We start from the raw sequence: 24,066 nt of genomic DNA, 5'->3' as shown, positions 1-24,066 counted from the left end.
TGTGTGTGTGTGTGTGTGTGTGTGTGTGTGTGTGTGTGTGTGTGTGTACGAACGGTGTTGTTAAAAAACCTGATGTGTCTCCCCTCAGACATATAGTCTTAATTCCACAACAAAGACAGCCATACATAGATAGACTTTACCAACACATACATGCATGAAGGCACACGTGCACCCATACACACATACATACACACACATAACTCAGAGAGTGGAAAAATTCGTCATGCTAAGTGACAACGCATGTATTTCAGGAAGATTCAGAGTAGAATAACTGGAAAACGCTTTAAAGATTATTTTCTCCAAGCTCCCTACAGAAGATAACCCTGTGGGGCACTGAGAAAAGAAATGACTTTTCCAGGGCCATACAATGAATTAAAAAGAGAAAAATAATTAAAATACAGTTTTCTGATTCCTGAACCCTAGAACTCTTTTCCCTAAATGCAATAAAGCCCAAGACCAAAGGTGCCAGACAGCAGTTTAGGGAGTACAGTTTCTTAAATATTTGCTTCTTTAGATGTTGTTTCCTCTCCTAGACAGCAATCCAGCTTCCTTCTTTGACTGCCGGACCCTTTAAGAAACAAATCAAGTAGCACCTCCTCCAGGAGGCCTTATCTGATGCACCCATAGTTAAGCTAAGGCCCTTTCTGTGAGCTCCCATAGCATTCTGTGCTGAATCCTAAACTTGCCTTTTCGTCATTTATCCTGTGCTGGCTCTTTGGTCTTCTATTCCTCCCCAGAGGCTAAGCCAAGAAGGATGTATATTGTTCATGGTTGTATCCCCAACCCCTAGCCCCCTGCACAGTGCTCAGACAGATCTCATTAAACTATGCAAAATCTCATGGATCCAGGAAGCCATCACAAGGGCAAGGGGGCATGTGTGCAGCAGAGCCCGAGCCAGGTAATTTATCTACAAGCTGAGACAGGCACACAAACAGAAGAGTGAAGGGAGGTAAGTCACTACTAAAACGTGTTCCTAAAAGGCAAGCACAGCACAACTTCAGACCATCTTACTCTTTCATGAAGCAGAGTGAAGTCTGCTGCAAGTGAAAGGAGGACAAGAAAGTGACTCCACTTGTATAGAGAAGCAGAAAGGAAGCAGGATGCAGCAGGGAAGCAGAAGCTGGAAACATCCTAAAATGGATAGCAGTCTGGTTACCTACTTGGGATCTACAGCTTGTTTCTCAGAGGAGCAGTATTTTGGGGGGGAAGGGTCTCAATTTCTGTCTGTTGAATCCATTGACCATCTGCTTACAGCAGACCCAGGCTTTATGTGTCTAGTTTGGGGAAGCAGATGGGAGTGGGGTGATGTGAGTCTATGAAATATGCTCAGCCCCTAACCCGGTATTGGGCTCTCAGAAAACACAGATGACTTCTTGGGTGTTTTCCATGTGTACCTCTCTCCCTCATTAGGCTACACCTGGGTCATTAATCCTGCACCTTGGACGTTCTTACTCTTTGCAAACGTTTGCTGAGGACTATCATGGAACTGGCCAATGAATTATATAGATCACTATGATCATAAGAATATGGAAGTACACATTTTGTAAAATGACAGGTTATTGGGCAACCATTCTACATATACTGATTTAAACTCTAGAAAACAGGCTTAAGAATATGTATTTTGTCCAAGCACCCCAAGCAATTCATACCCTCAGACAAGTCTAGGAAACACTGGCAGAAATACATAATAGCAATAACAATAATATTTATCATAGAAATAAATTAATTAAATAAAGATAATGGGTCCTGCCTTCAAAGAGCACACAATCAGGTAAAAGAGCATTCTTTAAAATAATCATTCCTGACTCAAAGATACTCAACTTGCTTTCTAAAATAACAATATAAATAACTACAGCTTCATTTTAAGCTTTATGATATTCATTTGTATGATTTCTGTGCAAGCATTTCTTGTAAGATTTGACTTGGAAATCCCCAAATGGAGACAGGTCACCAAAGAGAGAGCTCCAGACTGCTCCTGAGAGCATAAGCCCTTTCAGGGGACCCTCTGCAGAGCTGGGCTCAGGAAAGAAAAATGTAAACTTTTAAAAGAGTTTCTTTGGGTTTTGAGGAATATTTGCAGGCAGTTTGGGGAATGAATAAGAGTAAAAATCAGCCACCCCAGCAGAAGTTTATGATAAATGAGGCACTTAGTACACATTATGGAGACAAAAAACAAATCCCCCTGATTCAGTCAATAAGTAATACAGAACTTGGAGTAGCTGGGCAAATAGTTCTCAGAAATTACTGGACAATCAAAATCCTGTTTGGCTGTAAATTGGGCATTGCCACCGTACCAGCTGCCCAATCTCCCTCACCACTCTGCATCGGCACCTCTGCCTCTTTAGCCACCATTACCCCTCCACTGGAGAACCCTTCTCTTCTTCACCCACTGTGCTTGGCTCCCTTTCAAATGTTCTCACCCTACTCTGGGGAGCTTATCATCAGACCATGAGGCATTAATGCATGCTCTGATGGTAGAGACACAATGAAGTTCTTTCTACATGGTGCCAAGATAATCAGAAGCCTTGTTAGAAGGGAAAAATCAGTCTGATTGACAGTCAGTAGATACAAAGACTAAATGATGGACTGCATTTATCACTTTTCAGCTAGCGCATTTTGATGTTAAATATTATTGAATTTGGGGGATTACAAGGTTCAGAGTTTTTGTTTCAAATTTGTTTGTTTGCTTGTTTATCTTGTGTAGCAGTGGGGTTTATTTTTCCAATGAGCTGTTATGCGGAAGCCTAATATACAATGTATGCAAGTAGAAGTGCTCTGGAAAGAGGAGGGAAAGAGATCAGATTCCTGCTTCTCCTTGCCCTTCTTTTTCTTCCGTGGCTCCTATCACCTCCACAGATGCTGAAGACCCAGAAGAAAAACCTAATTGAAAACCACTTTTCCCTCCAAGCCCCTTGTTTTACAAGCAATGAAACTGAGACTCAGAGAATGGAATTGCCTGCCTGACTTCTTGCAATGGCAGCAGAACTGGAAGCAGAACTCAAGTCCCTGGAATTCCATTCATTGCCTTTGTCTCCACACCAAAGGGCCAGAGGCGCTCCACTTCATGGGTTCTCATCACCACAGGACAGTGAGCAAGGTGGCAAGAGGAGGCAGCAGCTGTTTCTTAGGCAGGCCATCTAATGCACCCTGCACCTACCCACTGCTTTCTTTGTACGTACGTTCTCATTTTGTTGAGGTTCTGAGTTGGATTAAGGTCAAACCCAATGATGTAACCCTTTCTAAACCAGAAAGATATCCTGAAAGAAGACAAAATGGAAAGTTACCATTTTCTTCTTCAGTCCACCATCAATTTCTGCCTACTCTAACCAGACCTGCCTATCAAGGAAGCAAGTGTTCACAAAGCTCTCTGTGATCCTTTCTTCATCCCTCTACCTCCTTCTCAATCACAGATCCAGTCCACATCTCCACATTTGCATTTGTCACTCTTCCCCTCTCCATCAAATCTTCTTAGCTTCTGTCCAGATTCTTTACCCCACCCTGGAGAGCCTCTGCTTTTATTATTGGCCAATAAGGTATTAATATATTAGTTGCTTCAAAGTGCATTTTTTAATGAGGGTCGTGGATGTTCATTTAGCGGAATTTGATAGTGACAATACATTGACATTGGTAAGGTTAATGATTCAATGCTTTATTCCATTGAACAAGTTGAACAACACTTAGCACATTGATCCACAATGTCATACAATCCATCTTTGCTATTACTTTAATGGTGCCATGGCATCAATGCCCTTTAAGTAATTGTCAGTGTGAAAAGATGGACTTGGCCTTGTCATGTCAGATTAGAACTATACTGAATTGTGAAAAATTTTTGTCTTTTTAAAAATTCTTCCTTTCCCCTCATTGTATGTCCTTCTGATTGAATAGGGAGGCGTGGGCTTGTAGATGTAGGAGGGACAGTCTGGCTATATAGTGAAGAGACAGATTGGGCATGCAGAGACACAATGATCTACATTTTCTAAACCCTGATTTTCATCCTGCATCAGACCTGCATGACCTTGGACAGGCTTGTTAGCTTCCTTAGATCTCTATGCTTTCATTTTTAAAAATGGAAATAGTTAATGAAATCTACTTGTCCCACTTACTTCACAAATGATGAGTCTTAGCTTTAAGGCATGATGCTCTGCCCCTGGCTCCAAAGAGATGACAGAAGAGAGAGAAAAGAATGAGCTGGAATCTCACCTGGACCCTGCCCACCAGGAGATAGGTAGATAAAAGTTGGGGATACTATACCAGGGGCCAACTCTGGGTGACAGCTTAGATGGCTACAGTGTCTAAGGTCTTGACAAGCCCATGGGTCTTCCAGGAGAGGGTACTGAGAGCCTGACCAGCTAGGCAGAACACATTTCTAGAGAATAATAGTGACACCAAACAGGCAGTCATTACACTGAAATATATCCTTGGGACATAGTTGTCCAGCAGGGCTGAACTCAGGGCAGGCCTCCTGACTTGAAGGTGACCATTAGATGGGTAAAAACCTTGAAAAGGAGACCTTGGCAGACAGGAGGATGAGCTATGGCTTGGGGACTACACAGGGTCCAGCAGTTTCCCTGAGTAGAGATATCTCATGATGTTTTGGCAGGAGCGATTCTAATGGTAGTTGGGTGACTGAACATAGTTAAGTCTTAAGCCTACAAACTCACTAGATTAAGAATTAAGTCTATCCAAAGTCCTGCCTTGGTCAGTACTAGCTAAGAATTTGGGTGAGGATGCAGAAAGAGGAGAGCTCTAAGCTAGTGAGCAAGAAGCCCCACAGCACCCTATGTGAAGGCTGTGGAGGTGGCATATTGAACATGGCTTTACCCATTGCTTGCTGGATGGCTTTGACAACTGAGCAGGTTACTAAACAGCTCCAAGTTTCATTTTTCTCTTTTGCAAAAGGGGAAGCAAAACTACCTCACAGGGGCTTTGGGAGATTAGTTGGTACTTGTATGGGGTGGGGCGGGGCTTGGCTAAGGAAGCATCAAATTTTTGTTTGAAAGGAATGAAATGAGGCAGAAGAAAGAGGTATGAAGTATGTTTAACATCATCCATTTAACAGACCTGCTATGCACCAGACACTAAGACTTGAGAAAACAAAGATAGACCATATGCTATCCCTGCCCCCAAGTCGCCCACAATCTAAGAGAGGAGACAGACTGTGTATTTTGATGTCAACTCTGAAATATTTAGTCCTAAAGAAAGGAAAATGTTAGCAATCTCCAGGAAGGAAAAACTGTAGGGCCTCCTTCTTTCCATCATCTCACTCACTCCCACAGCACGTTTCTAATTCTGCCTGTGGCTGGATGGGTGAGTTTCACTCTGGAGGAAATTATTAGGGAGCCACACTTGGCTGCAGAACTAAGCCATGTTCTGTAATAAATTTTACCAATAAAGTTGGTATTTTTATTTCCATCTGTTTGACAACTGTGTCTTATTTCTCAATTGATTCTGAATTCAATAGGGGAAGAAAGGGGGTGTTATTTATTGGTTTCCACAAAATCCAACATGATACAGGTTACTGTACAGCAGAAGTATGTGCAAGGCAGAGAAATTGTATGCAGCATGGACAGATTTATTCTATATGGTGTATGTGTGTGTGTGTGCGTGCACGCACAGAGTCAGGGGAAGATTTACAAAAGTGGGGGATGAGTGGCTAAAGAAAGAATGATTAGGAAAATGGAAAGAAGAAAAGAAGAGCACCCCACACACATCCATAAAACAGCAAGTACAGGGGCTGGAAGGTGAGAAAGAGCACATGCAAAAAAATGTCAGAAAGGATCAGATGTTGTGTAAGTGTTCAGTAGGAGTGTAAGTATCGTTTGGTCAATATTGTACCAAAGAACTCATATCTTCCAAGGAAACATTTCACAGATGCCTCCGTGTTGGAATTAACAATGCCATAGTAAACCCAAGGAAATACCCTTACCAGAGCTGGCCCAGTGCAAAGTGGAATGACACGAAAGTATATTTTGGGGCATTGTTTTACCTCAACAACTCGGAATCTTGGGTTTGGGTCTCATCATACCATTATCAGCACAAACTTTGTGGGGCCTCAGTTTCCACGTGTAAAACAACAGTATTACATAATCACTAAGTCTTCTTCCAGTTCTGACATTCCATGGACTTCTCATCCTTTCACAGTTTCTTTTTTCCCCAATCAGTCCTCTCCTGCTGAACTCTCAACAGAGAACCCTAGTCTCAAGATCTGTACAGATTCATTATCAGTGTCTCCGATCTAACTTTGCCAATATGTGGGAACACAGCCCTGTAAAACGTCACTTGGCACTTATTTAAGCACTTCCTTATTCTCCACACAGTAAGGTATGGTCAATTTTTTAAAGAGGGAATATTGAGCTGAGCCATTATTTGATTTTAGAATTAAATTTAATTCTTGAAGTCCTTCTTTTTCTCTTAAGAACTCCATCATCCAATAGTCATATGTATAGACCCATAAAAAAGGGTAATGCCAAGGGTGTTCTGAAAATACGGCAAGTGTGGAATGTTTATTCCTTGAGGGTGAGTTTCTCAACCCTGGCATTACTGACATTTTGGGCTGGATAATTGTTATGGGGGCTGTCCTGTGCCTTGTAGGATGCACAGACGCATCTTGGCCTTTATTCCCTGATGCCATAGAACCCCTCCCCCGTTGTGACAACAAATGGCATTTCCCCAGGCATTTCCCAATGTGCCCTAGGGATCAAGATTGAGAACCATTGTCTTAGGAGGTTCCAATTCCCTCTACCTAAGGTGAGTAAATTGATTGTAAGCACACATGCATGTCCTCAGAGAGGAGTTAAAGAATGTATTTCTCTTTGATATTATTCATTCCTTCGTTAATTCAACTAATGGAGTTCTTACTGGATGTTGGCTACAATTCTTGGTTATTTAAATTCTCATTTTGGAATCCTTAACTCTATCCATTTTTAAGCCTGATAATGCTGGCTTTTTCCTACGTCTCCTTAGCTGTTTCTCACACCACCACCACCACCACAGCCATTACTGTTGTTCATGATCCTAAAGCTTACTGATTCCCGTCTCTGAGCTTCCACACCTGCCACTCACCCACAGGAAATCATACGCACCAGTGAAACTCTCAGGGCCTGAAAGAAAGGCCTTGAATTCTAGTTTTGGTTCTGTCCCTTACTAGCTGTGTGACCTTAAAAATGTGTGTGCCTCTCTGAGTGTCATAATCTCACCTATAAAATGAGAATGACAGTGGCACATCTCTCCCTACCCATCCTGGTTGTTTTGAGAAATAAGAAAATGGCAGAGGAAGTGCTTTGAAAACTATGAAGCACTGTACAAAAGAGAAAGATTGTTATTATCATGATCATTATCTGTAGAACAAAAGATTTGGAAAGGAAAAGAGTATTAGCACAAACTGCTTATCCAGCGGACAGAAAGGCAGATGACGGAGCAAAACAATAATCACTCAGATTGGGCACAAGATAAGAAACTGGAGAAGAAAAGCACAGTCTCTTTGCTGTTTTCAGGGCAAGTACACTCCCTTCCTCCAGGAATGGAAGCTAAGACACCCCAGGAATGGAAGCTAAGACAAGACACCCCAGCACGGTTGTGAGAAGGGACTTTATCGGGCCCCTACACAGGGCTGCTTGATGAGGCCTGGGTCTGCTTTCAAGTACTACTGCAAAAAGCACAGCTCTTCCGTGCAGAAGGAACCTCAAGGAGATAGTCTGTTCATGTACCTTAGGTACTTACTTACAATGTGCCAGTCACTGTGCTTGGGGTGATTCCTGAGGATGCTTTCATCAGCAATGCATCCAGAAAGGATGGGAAGGTCTACACTCCCCGCCCAGCCCAAGCTGTCTCGTCTATGCTAGAGCACCTGTCTCTGCCTCAGTGTCCCAATGTAAGATCTCTATATTCCATAAAGAAAACGTGGTAACCTTTGGAAATGTATTACAGCATGAAACACGGAGTCTGTGAAATCACTTTTGTAAATTGTGAAGCAAGTGTCATGGTCCTATTTTTTATATTATAAAAATGATGATGATGATAGTGGGCATGTATACATAATGCTTAGGATGTGCCAGGACTATTCTAAATACTTTAACGTTCATTCACCAATTAACAGAAACTGAAAGTGAAGATAAATATGAGTAGCATTGCACAGAGGGGTCTACCAAGCCCCACCATCACCCGGCTTTTTTTTTTTTTTTTTTTTTTTTTTTTTTTTTTTTTTTTTTTTTTTTACTATTTCCATGGTTCTCTATGTGTTTTGATTTTCAATGAAAGGGGAACAAAAGTATGTCCAAAGTGGGCAAAAGTCCAGATAGTACCTAAGAAGAGCACTACCAGAAGCAGTGAAAATGAACACATCATATTAATTAAGTAAACAAGAGGACAAGGGATAGTGGCTGAGGCTGGGAGGTTCACACTGCAGATTATATGGCCTCCAAGGACAGAGCCAGTCAGCAACTATGAAACCATTGTACCCAGAGATCTCCACTTTTCTTTTTTGTGTGTGAGATGTCTACTTTTGAGGATAGTTTGTGAACACAAGTCATTTTGATACCTGGAAGTTGTGCTTTTTTATTTTGCTTGAGGTCAAGTCCTTCTTTCTGAGCCAGCAAACATTTCATGTTCGCTAAAACAAGAAGGAAAGAGAGGCAGCATTCGCTGATGTCCTGGCTGTAGACCGTGGGAGCCCAGGGCTGACAGCGGGCTGTGGTTTAAATCTGAAAGGATGTCCCGTTCAGTGTGGGCATGGTCTTCGTTTCAATCATTTAGCACCCTGACTTGACCCTCAGGCTTCTGTAGTCCAAGGGAACATCTTTGGCAGTTAAAGATTCCTTTTCTCAGCCAAATACAATGCCTCTTATATTTAAAACCTCCAAGTCTGGGCATAGTGGTTCATGCTGGTAATCCCAGCACTTTGAAAGGCTGAAGTGGCAGGATGGCTTAAACTCAGGAGTTTGAGACCAGCCTGGGCAACATAGCAAGACCTCCTCTCTATTTAAAATAAAAAATATTTTAAAATACATAAAACCACCTAAAAATTTATCTTTTTGTTCCCCTGTTTAACACTTAAATAGCATTCCACTTAGTACTTAAAACTGTGAAAAGGCAGGCATTATCATTATTATCATCACCCCAATTTACAGCTGATAAAGTGAGGCTGTGAGTGAGCAAATAACATTTCCAAGATCACCCAAGATCAGAAAAGGATGGAGTAGAATCTCAGCCCAAGTGACGTTTAGAGTTCGCAGACTTTGAAGACAGACCATGATCTTCACATTTCACCTGACTGCATTCATTTATTGGCTCTGGGTTTGGTAACTTCTCTTTGAAGGCCTAGTCTGCCTCACCCTCTAACAATCTGAACCCTATGATGGCACTGGCTGGGTTCTGAGGCATCTGGGGGCCCATAACTCCCATCTCTTGTGGCTGCTTCTTCTATAGCTGTACACCAAGCCATCAGAAGGGTTCCCATGGCTTTTGAGGCAGCTGCTTGGAACACAAAGAGCCCCGAGGAGCCTAAGAGTACAGCAGCGACACTAAACCTCCTGACACTGGGTGTGGGGTCTGTCCTTTTCTCACTATCTCCTTTCCTTCTAAATTACTTTTGATTATACAGCATCTGCTTCCTTGCGACATGCATATGCTTCTCTCCGTAAATCTGAATGCCTGTCAAGTAGCCCATACAGAGAGCTGCATACAAATGCACAGCTGAAAGTTGTCTTTAGAAGCCTTCCATAAATCAGATCTACAAGCTCAGCTAGCACATCTCTGGGAGGTGGCAGATAGCAGCACAGGCAAAGACAGAAAGTGCCAGACTCCCCCAATTATCTGATAGCTCAGAATCTTTCCATTCCTCTGGGTGCAGGCAGAGAGAGCAGGCAATCAGCAGGAAAAGACCTTCCCGCCTTCTACTGGGTGATATGTGGTCTCCCAGGCAGTGGAAGAAAAAGAGGGCATCTGTGATGTTAGGATGAGCCCACAAAGCTCACAGAGGAAGACGCAGATGATGCTCTGGTGTTGGTAAACCCCCGTGTTGGTGCATCTGCAGCTTCCCATATTCCAATCTCATTCTGCTCGCTAGATGCAGTCACTAGTGTTCCCACTTTAGCCCCTAAATCCTGCTCCGCTGTGGTGTCCTTGTAGACATTACCACTTTCTCACTCATCTTTGTTTCTTTATCTTCCTGTAGACTTACCATGTTTGTTACAGAAACTTATATTGAAAAAATATTGGTACAGTTGATTTTATTGAGATGGTTTGATCTGTGTTGGTTGGCTATATGGAAATTTACAACAAAATAAATAATACAGAAATAATTATTAAAGCCAAGACCCCAAGAAGGCCTAGTGTGAGTAAAGAAATATGACAGACTAAGTAAGCCAGCTCTTCTTGGAGAGGATAGAGAAGCCATTGATGACTTCCTTTCCCTAAGAAAAGTTTTTTGGGAAGGGACTGGGCAGAACTGAGGGCCAGTCAGTCCTGTGTCCCAGGGGCCTGTCCAGGCCAGGGTGGGAGACTTCTCCTTCCTAGAATTTCAGTGTTTGAAGCCAGGGAGCAATTAGAGAAAACAGGCTCTTACTGCAAGCCAGGCACTTTAAATGGATTATCTTTAACAGCTTTATGGAGGTATAATTGACATACAATAAACCACACATATTTAAAATACACAATTTGATAAAGTTTGACATCTATATACCAATAACATTTTCACCATGATCAATACAGTGAACATATCTATCAGCCTCCAAAATTTCCTTGTACTCTCCCTCCTGCACCTCCTCACTCTCCTCCCCAGACAACTATTGATCTGCTTTCTGTTGCTGTGGATTTATTTGCATTTTCTAATGTCTTAAAATAAATGGATTCATACAGTTTGTACTCAGCAGGTCACTCCATTATATTGCTGAGTAGTATATACCACAATTTGTTTATTTATTCACCTGTTGATAAGCATTTGGATTATTTTCTGCTTTGCACAATTACAAATAAAACTGCTATGAACACTTGTATACAAGTCTTTATATGAACATGTGTTTTTAATTCTGTTGGGTAAATACCTAAGAGTGGAATGCCTAGATCATGTGGTAGACGTCTGCTGAATGTTTAAGAAACTGTCAACCATTCTGCAAAGTGGTTATACCATGTTACATTAACACCACCAGAGCATGAGCATTCCGAATCCAATATATCTTTGCTGACACTTAGTCATTTTAATTTTAGCTAATCTAACAGGTAGTGGTATACCACTGTGGTTTTAATTTGCACTTTTCTAATGACTAATGATGTTGCATATCATTTCATGTGCTTATTTGCCATCTGTGGTGAGTTCAAATCTTTTGCCCATTTTAAATTTATTTTTTCCTTATTTTTGAAACTTTTAAAGATCAACTTTATTGAGAATTAATTTACATACATCTCAATGAGTTTCAACAAACGTATTCACCTCGGTAGCCACCACCACAGTCAAGATACAGAAGATTTCCATCACTTCATAAAGTCCTGCCTTCTTTTAGAGGGCCCATTCTTTTATATGTGTGTGTGTGTGTATGTGTATTTAATAAGAGCTTTATTGAGATATAATTTAGATATCACAAAATTTACCCATTTAAAGTATGCAAGTCAGTGCTTTTTAGCATATTAACAGATTTTAAATCATCACCATAATCAATTTTAGAACATTTCATCTCCTTATACACATTAGCAGTCACTCCCCATTTCCCATCCATCACCTAACAAGCACTACACAACCGCTAATTTGCTTTCTGTCTCTAGAGATTTGCCTATTCTGGACATTTCATACAAATGTAATAATACAATAAGTAATCCTTTGTGGCTGTCTTCCTTCATGTAGCATAATGATTTCAAGGTCCATTCATGTTATAGTATATATTAGTGCTTCATTTATTTGTATTGAGAAATAACATTCCATTGTATGACTAGAGCACACACATTTTATTTATTCATTCATCAGTTGATGGACGTTTGTGTTTCCCTTTTTTGGCTTTTATGAATAATGCTGTTATAAACATTTGTGTATAAGTGTTTGTATAGATATATACTTTCTTTTATTTTGAGTGTATACCTAGGAGTAGAGTTGCTAGGTCATATGGTACTTCTAGACTTAATCTTTCAAGACATGGATGTGTTATTTTCCTGAGTTGTACCATTTCATATTCCCACTGGCACTGTATAAGGGCTATGATGTCTCCACATTCCTTATATATTTGTCATGATCTGTCTTTTTTATTATAGCCATCCTAGCGAGTATGACGTGGCAATACACTGTAGTTTTGATTTGGATTTCTCTGATGGCTAATGATGTTGAGCACCTTTTCATGGGTTTATTGGCCATTTTTATAACTTCTTTGGAGAAATGCCTATTCAGATTCTTTGCCCATTTTAAAATTGGTTTACTTGTCTTATTATTGAACTGTTAAATGTTTTTTATGTATTCTAGATACAAGTCTCTTATCAAATATGTGATCTGCAAAAATTCTATTTCATTTTGTGGGTTATCTTTTCATTTTCTTGTTGATATCCTTTAAAGCTCAAAGTTTTAATTTTGTTGATGTCTTCTTATTGGTGAGATTTAAGAGTTCTATGCATATTCTAGATTCAAGTCTTTTATTAAATATGTGCTCTGAAAATATTTTTCTCCCAGTCTAATTTGTCCTTTCATTCTCTCCAAAGTAACTTTTGAAAGGCAGAAGTTGTTAATTTTCATGAAGTTTAATTTAACAATACTTTTCTTAGATTATGCTTTTGGTATAAAATTATCTCAGAAACTTTTACCTAATCCAAGATCATAAACATTTTATCCTATATTTTCTTCTAAAAGTATTTTACATTTGGAACTATAATCAATGTGAGTTAATTTTGCAAAATTATGCAAATTGAACTTTCTTCTGTTTTTGTTTTGTTGGCATAAGAATATCCAATTGTTGGCTGGGCGCAGTGGTTCAAGCCTGTAATCCCAGCACTTTGGGAGGCCAAGACGGGCAGATCACGAGGTCAGGAGATCGAGACCATCCTGGTTGTCATGGTGAAACTCCATCTCTACTAAAAAATACAAAAAACTAGCCGGGTGAGGTGGCGGGCGCCTATAATCCCATCTACTTGGGAGGCTGAGGCAGGAGAATGGCGTAAACCCAGGAGGCAGAGCTTGCCGTGAGCTGAGATCCGGCCACTGCACTCCAGCCTGAGCGACAGAGCAAGACTCTGTCTCAAAAAAAAAAAAAAAAAAAAAAAAAAAAAAAAAATTCAATTGTTTAGCACCATTTATTGAAAAGACCATCCTTTCTTCACTGAATTGCTTTTACATCTTTGTCAAAAACCTGTTTTCCATGTATCTGCAGGTCTCTGGACTCTACTATTTTCCAATGATACTTCTGTCTGTCTTTATATCAATACCACACTGTCTTGACTGCTGTACCTTTTATTAGTCTTGAAATCAGGTAGTGTTTCGTCTCAGCTTTTGTTCCTCTTTTTTTTTAAATTGTTTTGGCTATTCTAGATTTTTTTTTTTTTTTTTTTTTTTGCATTTCCAGTGAATTTTAGAATTAGCTTGTCAATTTCTACAAGAAAGCCTGCTGAATTTTTGATTGTGATTACATTAATTTTATAAATTAATTTAGGGACAGTTGACATCTTACAAATATTAACTCTCCCAGCCCATGATAGGGTATATCTATTTCAGTCTTGTTTAATGTTTCTCAACAATATCTTATAGTTTTCAGTGTATACTTTTTAACATCTTTTGTCACATTTGTCATACTTTTGATGCTATTGTAAATGGTACTGCTATTTAATTTCCATATCTATTTGTTCATTGCTAGTATATAAAAATACAACTGATTTCTTTATATTGACCTTGTATCATATCTTAGTAAACTCACTTATTAGTTTTAGTATTATAGCATTTTGTAGATTCCATCAGATTATCTGTTATCAGAAGTATCAACTGGGAGTGGTTTTTACCCCTCTGGGGAGACATAAAACAATGTTTGGATACATTTTCGTTTGTCATCTCTTGGAAGCAGGAGGGGCAGTGCTACCAGCATCTAGTGGGCAGAGGCCAGAGATTCTGCTAAACATCTTACAATACACAGGACAGCCCCCCACAACAAAGGATTATCAGGACCAAAATGTCCAGCAGAGGTTGAAAAAGACCATTCTACATAGACAATTATGTACTCTACAAATAAAGACAATTTTACTTCCTCCTTTCCAATTTTTTTTACTTCTTTTTCTTGCCTGATTACACTAATCAGAATTTCTAATGTTTAATAGAAGAGGGGAAAGCAGATGCATTTCCCTTATTCTTGATATTAGAGGGAAATAATTCAGTCTTTCACTAGGAAGTATGATGTCAGTTGTAGATACTTTTGTAGATGCCCTTTATCAGGTTGAAAAATGTCCTTTCTATTCCTAGTTTGCTAAGAGTTTTTTCAGGAATGGATGTTAGATTTTGTCACATGCTTTTTCTGTCTCTATTGAGATGACCATATAGTTTTTCTTTTTTATTTTACTAATATGATAAATTCAATGGATTGATTTTAAATATTAAACGTGCTTTTTTATGATAAATCCCTCTGCTTCAAGATGTGTTTTGATTTTTATGTAAGACTGGATTGGATTTGACAAATTTTTTGAAAACTTTTGTATCTATGTTCACAAGATGGTCTGTAGTTTTATTTATTTCTAATGTCGTCTGGTTTTGCTATCTGATTTTGGTAATGCCAGCCTGAAAGGATGAGATGAAAATTATTTCTTCATCTTCAATTTTCTGGATCAGTTTATGCGGAATTGATATTAACTCTTTTTTTTTTTTTTTAAGACAGAATTTCTCTCTGTCTTCCAGGCTGGAGTGCAGTGATGCAATCTCGGCTCACTGCAACCTCTGCCTCCTGTGTTCAAGAGATTCTCCTGCCTCAGCCTCCCAAGTAGCTGGGACTACAGGCATGCGCTACCATGCCCAGCTAACTTTTGTATTTTTAGTAGAGACGGGGTTTCACCATATCGGCCAGGCTGGTCTCAAACTCCTGACCTCATGATCTGCCCCCCTCAGCCTCCCAAGGTACTGGGATTACAGGCATGAGCCACTGTGCCCATCCAACTCTTTTTTAAATATTTGAGAGAATTCACCAGTGAGGGTGTCTGAGCCTAAAGTTTTCTCTGTAGATGTTTTAACTACAAATTCAAGGTCTTTATGTGCTATAGGACTATTCAGGTTATTTATACCTTCTTAAGTAAGCATTAGTAGTTTATACCTTTCAAGAAACTTGCCAGCCTCTTCTGAGATTGAAATTTATCAAGTTGCTCACAATATTTCCTCATTGTCTTTTTAATATCAGTGGATCTGTAGTGATGTCACTTCTCGTTCCTGATACTGGTAGCTTGTTTCTTCTCTCTTTGATTCCTGATCAGTGTTGTTTGTTCTTGGAGATAAATAAAATTGACAACTCTCTAGCCAGACTCCTTTCTATTTTGTTGATTTTTGCTTGAATAGTTATTATTTTCCTTCTTTTTACTTTAGGTTTAGGAGCCCTTATTTTCCTAGTTTATTAACATAAAAGGTGACATCACTGATTTGAGATATTTTTATTAATAAATATGGTTAGTGCTATAATTTTCCCCCTAAATACTGCCACAGCAGCATCCCATAAAGTCTAATATGTTATACTTGTTTTCAATTCAAAATACTTTTGATATTTTTCCTTCACCTGATGGATTATTCAGAAGTATATTTTAGTTTCTAAATGCTTGGTTATTTTCTAGATATCTTTATGTTATTGATTTCTAATTTAATTTCATTGTAGCCAGATAACACATTTTCTAGTATTGGAATCCTTTTAAATTTATTAAGACTTGTTTTATGGCCCAGAATATGGTCTATCTTGCTCATGGAACCATCTGGCAATGTGCAATAAAAAGCAGGTTCCCAGTCACAGGACAGCCATTCAAAGGCAGGCTTCTATCCCTGACAAAAATTTAATGTTCCATGTGCACTTAAAAAGGTATACATTTCACTGTTATTGGGTGAGGCTGTTCTATAAATGTCATCAGGCCAAGTTAGTTGATAGTGTTGTTCAAGTCTACTATATCCTTGCTGATTGTCTGTCTGGAGTCTATGGCTTTATAGTTTTCATCAACTTTAGAAAAAATTTTGTCCATTGTACCTTCAAATATTTTTTCTGACTCCTCTCTACCCTTTTTCCAGAAACTTCAATCACATGTATACCAGGCTGCTTGAAGTTGTCACATGGCTGTTCCAATTTTTTTTAGTTCTTTTTTCTTCCTCTGTGTATTTCATTTTGGGAAGTTTCTATTGCTGTATCTTACAATTTACTAATCTTTTCCTGTGCAATGTCTGTCTACTCTGCCATTAATCCTATCCAGTGCATTTTTTATATCAGACATTGTTTGATTGCTTTTTCTCTCTAGAAGTCTGTTCAGGTGTTTTGTATATCTTCCATGGCTCTATTTAATTTTTTGAACATGCAAATACAGTTATAATAACTGTTTAGTCATTGTCTAATTCCAACATCGACATCATTTCTTTATCATTTTCTATTCTTTTCCTCATATTTTTCTGCTTCTTTGTGTTCTCATAATCATTACTGCATTCCAAACATTATGAATTTTACCTTATTGGGTACTGCATATTTTTGTATTCCCAGAAATATTCTCAAGCTTTGTTCTTGGACATAGTTAAGTTACTTGGAAAGTGTGATCCTTTTGAGTCTTGCTTTTAGATGTGTTAGATTGGGCTAGAGCAGTGTTTAGACTAGGGCCAAGTGTTCTCCATTACTGGGACCAGACCTTCCTGAGTATGCCACCCTGTGCCTCACTTATTATTGGTTTCTCCAGTCTTGGTGGTGGAGCAGGCACTATCTGTAGCACTGTCATAACCCACAACACTATTCTCTGTAGCCTTCTAGATGACTATTTCTTAGGTCTCAATTATTTTTCTAACATTCAGGTGGTTGATCAGTACTCTGCCAGATACTTGAGTCAGACCCTTTGTGGATCCTGAGGTTCTCTCTGGGTAGCTCTCCTTCGTAGTATTTGGTCTCTTGTCTCACAAACTTCAGCCACACTAGACTCCTCGCACCCTCCCCTCTGTCTCCTCAAGTCATGAAATTTGCCAGGCTCTGCCTGAGTTTCCTCTGCTTACATCACAGACTAAAATCCCCTCAACAGAGTAAGCTGGGCTCCCCTCATTTATTTTCTCTCTCTCAGGGATCACAGCCCTTTGTTGCTTGATGTCCAGTCTCTTGAAACTATTGTTTTATATATTTTGTCTGTTTATCCTTTCTTTGCATCATACAGGATGGTGAACCCAGACCCTCTTACTCCATCTTGTCCAGAGGTAAAAGCCTCTAACTACATCATCTTTCAAATTTCACAACCACTCTGTAAGCACTAAATTCATATTAAAATTATGCTTACTTTCTGGAAAGATAATTTGAAGGACAGAGAGATTAAGTGAGCTGTCCAGGATTCACACCTAGATCTATGTGAGGTCAGAGTCCATTCTGGGCGTTATCATCAGACTTGCCTCTCTAGGTTTGTGACACCCTCCTAACACTTACAGGTATGCTTACCTAGCCCAAGACCAACCCCGAGTCAGCCTCACTTGAGGTCCACTTCTGACCACACTCAGGCACTCAGTTACTTCTTCAATCCTGGTCCATTCAGTAGTGAGCATGGGTGGTGAGAGAAGAGGATATGAATATGCAGTGCCAGATCCCAATGAGGAAGTTAAAGTTGGAAATGGGGATCTAGCAAGTGATACCTAGTGGTCCTATCTAGTGATCTTCAATAGAAAGCCAGGCTTCAAGCCACAGGACAGCCATCCAAGGGCAGGTTTTCCATTACGGGAAAAACTTGGTAAGATTTAAAGGCAGAAGAAAAACTTGGACAGGGATCAAAATAGAATTACAGTTTTCTAATGTAAGTTTCAAATAAAAGTATAGTTTTTTAATATAAGTTGTAATTTGGGGATAAGATGAAGGTAAAAGCCTGTTTCTAGAACAGGTGTGCCATTGTTAAGGAGGTGGTGGATGGAAGAGAAAAATGAAGTCCAGGTGTGAGTACTAGGCAAGATATCCCCAGCCAGAATAACAGGGACAATGACTCAGTGCTAAGCCCACAATATGACAGTCTAGGATGGCTTAAGATCAGGATCTCAGAGCCTGGGCAGGCCTGGAATAACAGGAACAGAGATAGTAGACCAGCTGTGGAAAAGTAGAAATGAAGATCTTAAGGACTTCTTTGCCCCAGATGACCTGTCATAATCACTTTACAAACCTCAGTGGAGACACTTGCATTAGTTAGAGAGAATCAGGCATTGAGAATGGCTCAGTCCATAGGGTGGTGATCATAAGTTCAAACTTATGCTCACTAGGCTATGAGCATTGAGGTAATTGTTCTGTATAGAGGATAGGTTCAACTGAAAGAGGACTGAAAAGTCTATGTTGCTACCGGATTTTTCTGACTCAGGCCTAGGACGTGAAGGTCGTGGGTGAGAAAGGACCTTTAGAGCTGCTGCATCCACAGAGACCAGCAGTGATAGATCATAAGTCAGGTCAGCTCCCAGGCCACACTCTTTCCAGGAAATAGTATGGAGACGTGCAGGAAAGGCCCACCCCAAGGGTGGTCAGTAGGAAGCAACACCATGGGAGATGTCCTCTACCCCCCCCCGAATAAGAAATTCAGGTGGCCAGGCACGGTGGCTCTTGCCTGGAATCCCAGCACTTTGGGAGGGTAAGACTGGCAGATCATCAGGCCAGGAGTTCAAAACCAGCCTGGCCCGCATGGTGAAACCCCATCTCCACTAAAAATACAAAAATTAGCCAGGAATGGTGGTGCATACCTATAATCCCAGCTACTTGAGAGGCTGAGGCAAGAGAATTGCTTGAACCTGGAAGGCGGAAGTTGCAATGAGTTGAGATCGTACCTGCCACTGCACTCTAGCCTGGGTGACAGAGCAAGATTCCATCTCAGTTAAAAAAAAAAAACAGAAAGAAAGAAAAGAAAAGGAAAGAAAAGAAAAGAAAAGAAAAGAAAAGAAAAGAAAAGAAAAGAAAAAAAGAAAGGAAATTCAGGTATCCTTATAGGTTTGGCAGTGTGTCACAAATGATAGCAAGATTTCTTTAGTTCACAGCTGAATCATTCTCATCCTTCAGGTCTCAGCTCTAATATCTTCCTCTGAGAGGCCCTTCCTCACTACCTCTTCTCAAGTAGATTTTCTAGTTTCTCTGTGACTCCTCATTGCCTGTCTAGAACTTAACAGATGAGACCATTAATCCTGAGGTCGAATTGTCTGGATATAAGTCCAGATTCGGCCACAAATATGCTCTGTGAATTTTGGCAACTTATTAATATCTATTTGTCCACTTTCCGTTGATTAAGTGGTCATTATAGAACTTATCTCTAGGATTGTTGTGGAGACTTACTAGCTAAACATTAGGTTGAACCTATGAAACTGCCATTTTGGGAAGTCAAAAATGGTCATTTGTTAACAATTTCATATGGATCAGCCTGAAATATATGTGAGGCCTTAGACGTGGGCTAGTAAGCAGTATACAGAGGTATTAGGTATTATAAATCAATCTGTAATCATTTAAAAAAATTTTTTTTAGAGATGGGGTCTCACTCTGTGGCCGAGGCTAAAACACAGTGGTACAATTAACTCACTGCATCCACAAATTCCTAGTCTCAAGTGATCTGCTTGCCTTGGCCTCCCAAAGTGCTGGGATTATAGGCATGAATCACCTACTTATTTTGTTGATTCATTCATTGTTTATGCCCCACAGTGGAATGGAAGCCCCTAGATGGATCTTGGCCATCTTCTTTGTCACTCTATGCAGGGCACCTGGTATAGTCCCTGGCACACAATCACTGTTCAATAACTATTTACAAAAATTTAAATATTTCAAACTTAAATATTTATACATAAATTAAAATTTAAGATTTACAAATATTTAAATATTTATTGAACAAATGAATGGGACATTTGTTCTGACCCCTCTAATGAAGACTGGGCACAAGGCTCCTGATAGGAGGCGTATACCTGTGACCACTTCATTCTTTTGTCTCAATGGAGAAGTAAGGGAAAAAACAAGGCTGCAGGGTTCTGGTGCTAACCCACCTCACCTCCTTGCTTGCACTCAACCCTTGCTGGCATGGGCAGGGCTTGAGAGAGCTGATTGGTGTGTTGCCTGTGGGATTCAGCAGAGTCATGTGCTCCTGAGCTGAAGACAGCAGCCCTCACTTTCCCAAAACAAGCAGGATTGCAAAATGAATAAATAAGAAATACACCCCTGTGTCTGTGTGTTTGTTTGATGATTTGGGTTTGTATATTTCATTGCCATAATGATAGGGGTGAGCTAGGCTTTGGAGCCAAGTTCCCCTCTTCATCTGGATCGCCTGGGAGCCAGTCTGGAGGGACAATTAGTGAGTAGAACTGCAGTAGGAATGAGTGCCTCTTATTGAATACACAGCTCAGGATCTAGGGCTCATGTTTTTCTGACATAAAGACAGACTTATTTCAGGCTTATCTGAGCCAGCAGGTAGCTTGGCATTTTAGTAAAGTGTTTTCCTATGTTGCCTCCTCAAGTCCCAGCCACAGACTTTGCCAGGGGCGTAGACTCTGAGCTCCTTGCAAAGCCTCAGACTGCAGAGCCCAATTTGCCCACCCCATGCACTGAGTCCCTGTCTTTGCTTTGAAGAGTACGGTTTGAAAAACCAACCCAAAAAACCCACTGCTTTGTCTACCCATAGATGCATACTAGACGCAAGACGTGGGCTGGGTTTGTCCCTCTATGGAAGGCTTTGTGGTGTCATTACCCTGACATCTGTGCTGAGTCCCAGCGGCCCAATAACCATGAGGCTCAGCCACTGCTCCAAGGCCCAGAAAAGCAGTTAAGGGAAGTCAGGCTGCGCGTATCTATTAGACCTTGTAATGGTTCTTTTGAGAATTTTGCTCTTCTTCCCGCCAGTGTCTGTATCTGTGCATTTCCCGTATATGTTTTCTCTTTTCTTGTTGGATTGTTAATTCCCCATGCCCTTCCTTTCTCCTTTCAGCTCTTTAGTCTCTCTCCTCCTTTGCCATCATTTACTTCAGCATCTGGACCCAGCAGCCCAGCAGAGGCCCAGGTTGAATTTTTTGCCACTCACTCCTTTCCTCCCTGCACTGGTCCCCTCAGTCCAGCTAAGCATTTATTGCTTTCCCAAGCACTCCATGCCCTTTTTAATATTTTAGTTCCTTTCTTCATCCTGCTTCCTCTGCCTGAAAATTCTTTCTTAACCTTATATACTTGCCAAACTCCACATACCTTTGAAGTTGAGCTCAAAAGGTCACTTCCCTGACTCCTTAACACATTATCTCTTCCTGATTCAGCACTTTAGTATTATAGTGTAATTTCTTAGGATTTTTCTGGTAGACTGAGTGCTTCCTCAAGTTAAGGACTATGCCTTATTTATTTCTATAGCCCTTGTTCCAAATATAGCACATAGATATTAGTAGGTACTCATTTAATATAAAAGTAAGTAATTGAATGAATGAATGAATAGATGGATGGATGAAGGTCTGCTGAGTATCAGATGCTTTCCTCTAAAAGCTCAGTGCTCCTAGGATTCTTAGTAATACCCTTCCCTCACCTAATGTATCATCTTAAAGAAAAACATCTCACATATAGACATCCTTGGACTTTTATCTTTTCCCTTTATTGCAGTCTTGTGTGTAGAATACAAATCAGAAGGAAATATATGGGGGTATCCCTCAAATGGAATGCCCCTATCCATTACTGACAGTCATCCACCAGAAATGTTTTTGTACCCTTAGCCTTTCAACTTTAAACATGGCAGTACTAGACTGCTTCTGTTTAACAGGAATTGTCAATTTCTGACAGCTGTCAAGTGTGGGGAAGATTGCCTTTTATTTTATTTCATTTTATTTTACTTCACTTGAGACAGGGTCTTGCTCTGTTACCCAGGTTAGAGTGTAGTTGTGTGATCACAGCTCACTACAGCCTCGACCTTTTGGGCTCAAATGATCCTCCTACCTCAGCCTCCCATGTAGCTAGAAAAACAGGTAAGAACCACCACACCCAGCTAATTTTTATATTTTTTTGTAGAGACATGGTCTCTTTGTGTTGCCCAGGCCAGTCTCAAACTCCTGGGCTCAGTGATCCTTCCACCTTAGGCTTCCAAAGTGCTGTGATTACAGGTGTGAGCCACCATGCCTGGTGGAACTTTGCCTTTTAGATAGATAAAGAGATTTCCAAGGGGAAGGGAGACCATTGCTGGCCTTCAAAAGGAGCAAACAACCTACTGCCCTAGATTACTCCAGATCCGCACTCCCCACATCTCCCCATGCCCCACATCTCCCCAGGCAGGATCCTTGTTAGCTCTTATTTGCTTAAGAGTCTCCATCAATCATGCAAGACCTTAGTTCTCACACCTGCCCCATTCAGTTTTTACATTTTTCATTATATTATTCCAGCATGTAACCTTGGCCATGCTCCTGACTTCATTCCAATGGAAAGACTCCTTTTTAGTATGTGACTGTTCTTCTCCCGGCATTTTGACACCTAGCCCATCCCCAGGTTCACTATTGATCTCAGATTGCCTGGGACAGTCCCAATTAACACATGTTGTCCCAGTGTAATTATTAATAGCACCCTCTTTTATTCTGATAAGTGTTCCAATGTGGATGATAGATTATATGACCACCCCACCCATCTCTGCCTTTTCCTCCTTTTGTCTCGGAACTGACAGCTCACTTACTTGTCATACTCACCTTGTAATAGGCTGAGATAGGACAATTCCCATCCTGACCTACTTCTGTCTATTCCACAGCACTTGGATTGCTGGGCAGAGTCAGTAAACATGTTAGAATGAAATTTCTGCCTCCTGTCCATGTTGCATAGACAAATATGTCCGTGCTCAGCATGCGCATGTGCACACATGCATACGCGCACACACACACACATGCACACGTACATGCACACAATGGAAACAACATTAGCATCCTCGTTTTTCACAAAGAGATCTCCACGTGGTATAAAGTAGAGGAGAAAATGGTCTGGCAGCATTGTGATGATAGATGTCAAACAGTGACACAGAAAAGAATTATAAAGGACCAAAAAGCTAGGGCCAGACAGTGATCAAACTATTTTCTTCCAATGGGATGCAATCCATTTTCCTTTCAAACCTCACACCATAAAGGGAATAGACATTTTTTGCACAGACATGGGCACAAATAATGCTCACAAGGTCTTCCCAGCAGATGCTCATTACCCAAGCCAGCCACCAAAGAGTTTTCCCTTAAGTTAAACCCTGTGAGCTGCTCACCTCGTGGCAAAAGAGAACATTTGCCTGTTAGCGGTGTTTCATCAGTGTGGCTTTCCATTCTGCCTCCTCTGAAACCTGCAGAAGCCTAGAGGTATTTGATCTGGTAAGCATTTTATGTTGAAAATACTCCTTATTTAAAATGGCTTCATTATGCCTCTAGAGTGTCTTTAAATAGCACTCCAGGGTTACAAGCTTATTGAACTTGATATGGGTATTCATTCCTACTCCCTAAACGCTGCTAAAACTCTGACTCTTCCAAGAAGGCTTCCCTGATCAAGTGGGGTCCAAGTGAGGTGACATTTCCCTTTTAATACTCTCTTCAACCCACATCTCTCCAAGTATTCAAATCAGCAGAGGTAAATATGGACATAATTCTTCCCCCAAATTCTAACAGCTTGAAAGAGAAATGTATGCCCAGCTCAGCTCAGTGCTCTTCTCTGAAAGCCAGGGCTTCCCATCTATGCATCACAAGGTTACTGGTGTGCCAAGGCACTGATCTCCAATTCCTGAGTTGGCCAGGCTTGGGACCTAAGGCAGCCAGAACTTGTGAGTTATTGTCTCTGGGACTGAGCAGTCTCGGTGGTCTTACTCCAATATACCGTCCAATATTAACATATTCTGTGTTTGCCATGGCATAAAAACATCAGGAAACAGTGCCATGGATCAACACAAACATATGGCCCTGGAACCAAACACGAACCTTGAGTTGAATTAGAAGGAAAA

This window comes from Piliocolobus tephrosceles, chromosome 1 (genome assembly GCF_002776525.5).
Source record: "Piliocolobus tephrosceles isolate RC106 chromosome 1, ASM277652v3, whole genome shotgun sequence".
In the NCBI taxonomy this organism is placed as follows: domain Eukaryota; kingdom Metazoa; phylum Chordata; class Mammalia; order Primates; family Cercopithecidae; genus Piliocolobus; species Piliocolobus tephrosceles.
Note: the sequence above shows the minus strand (reverse complement) of the source record.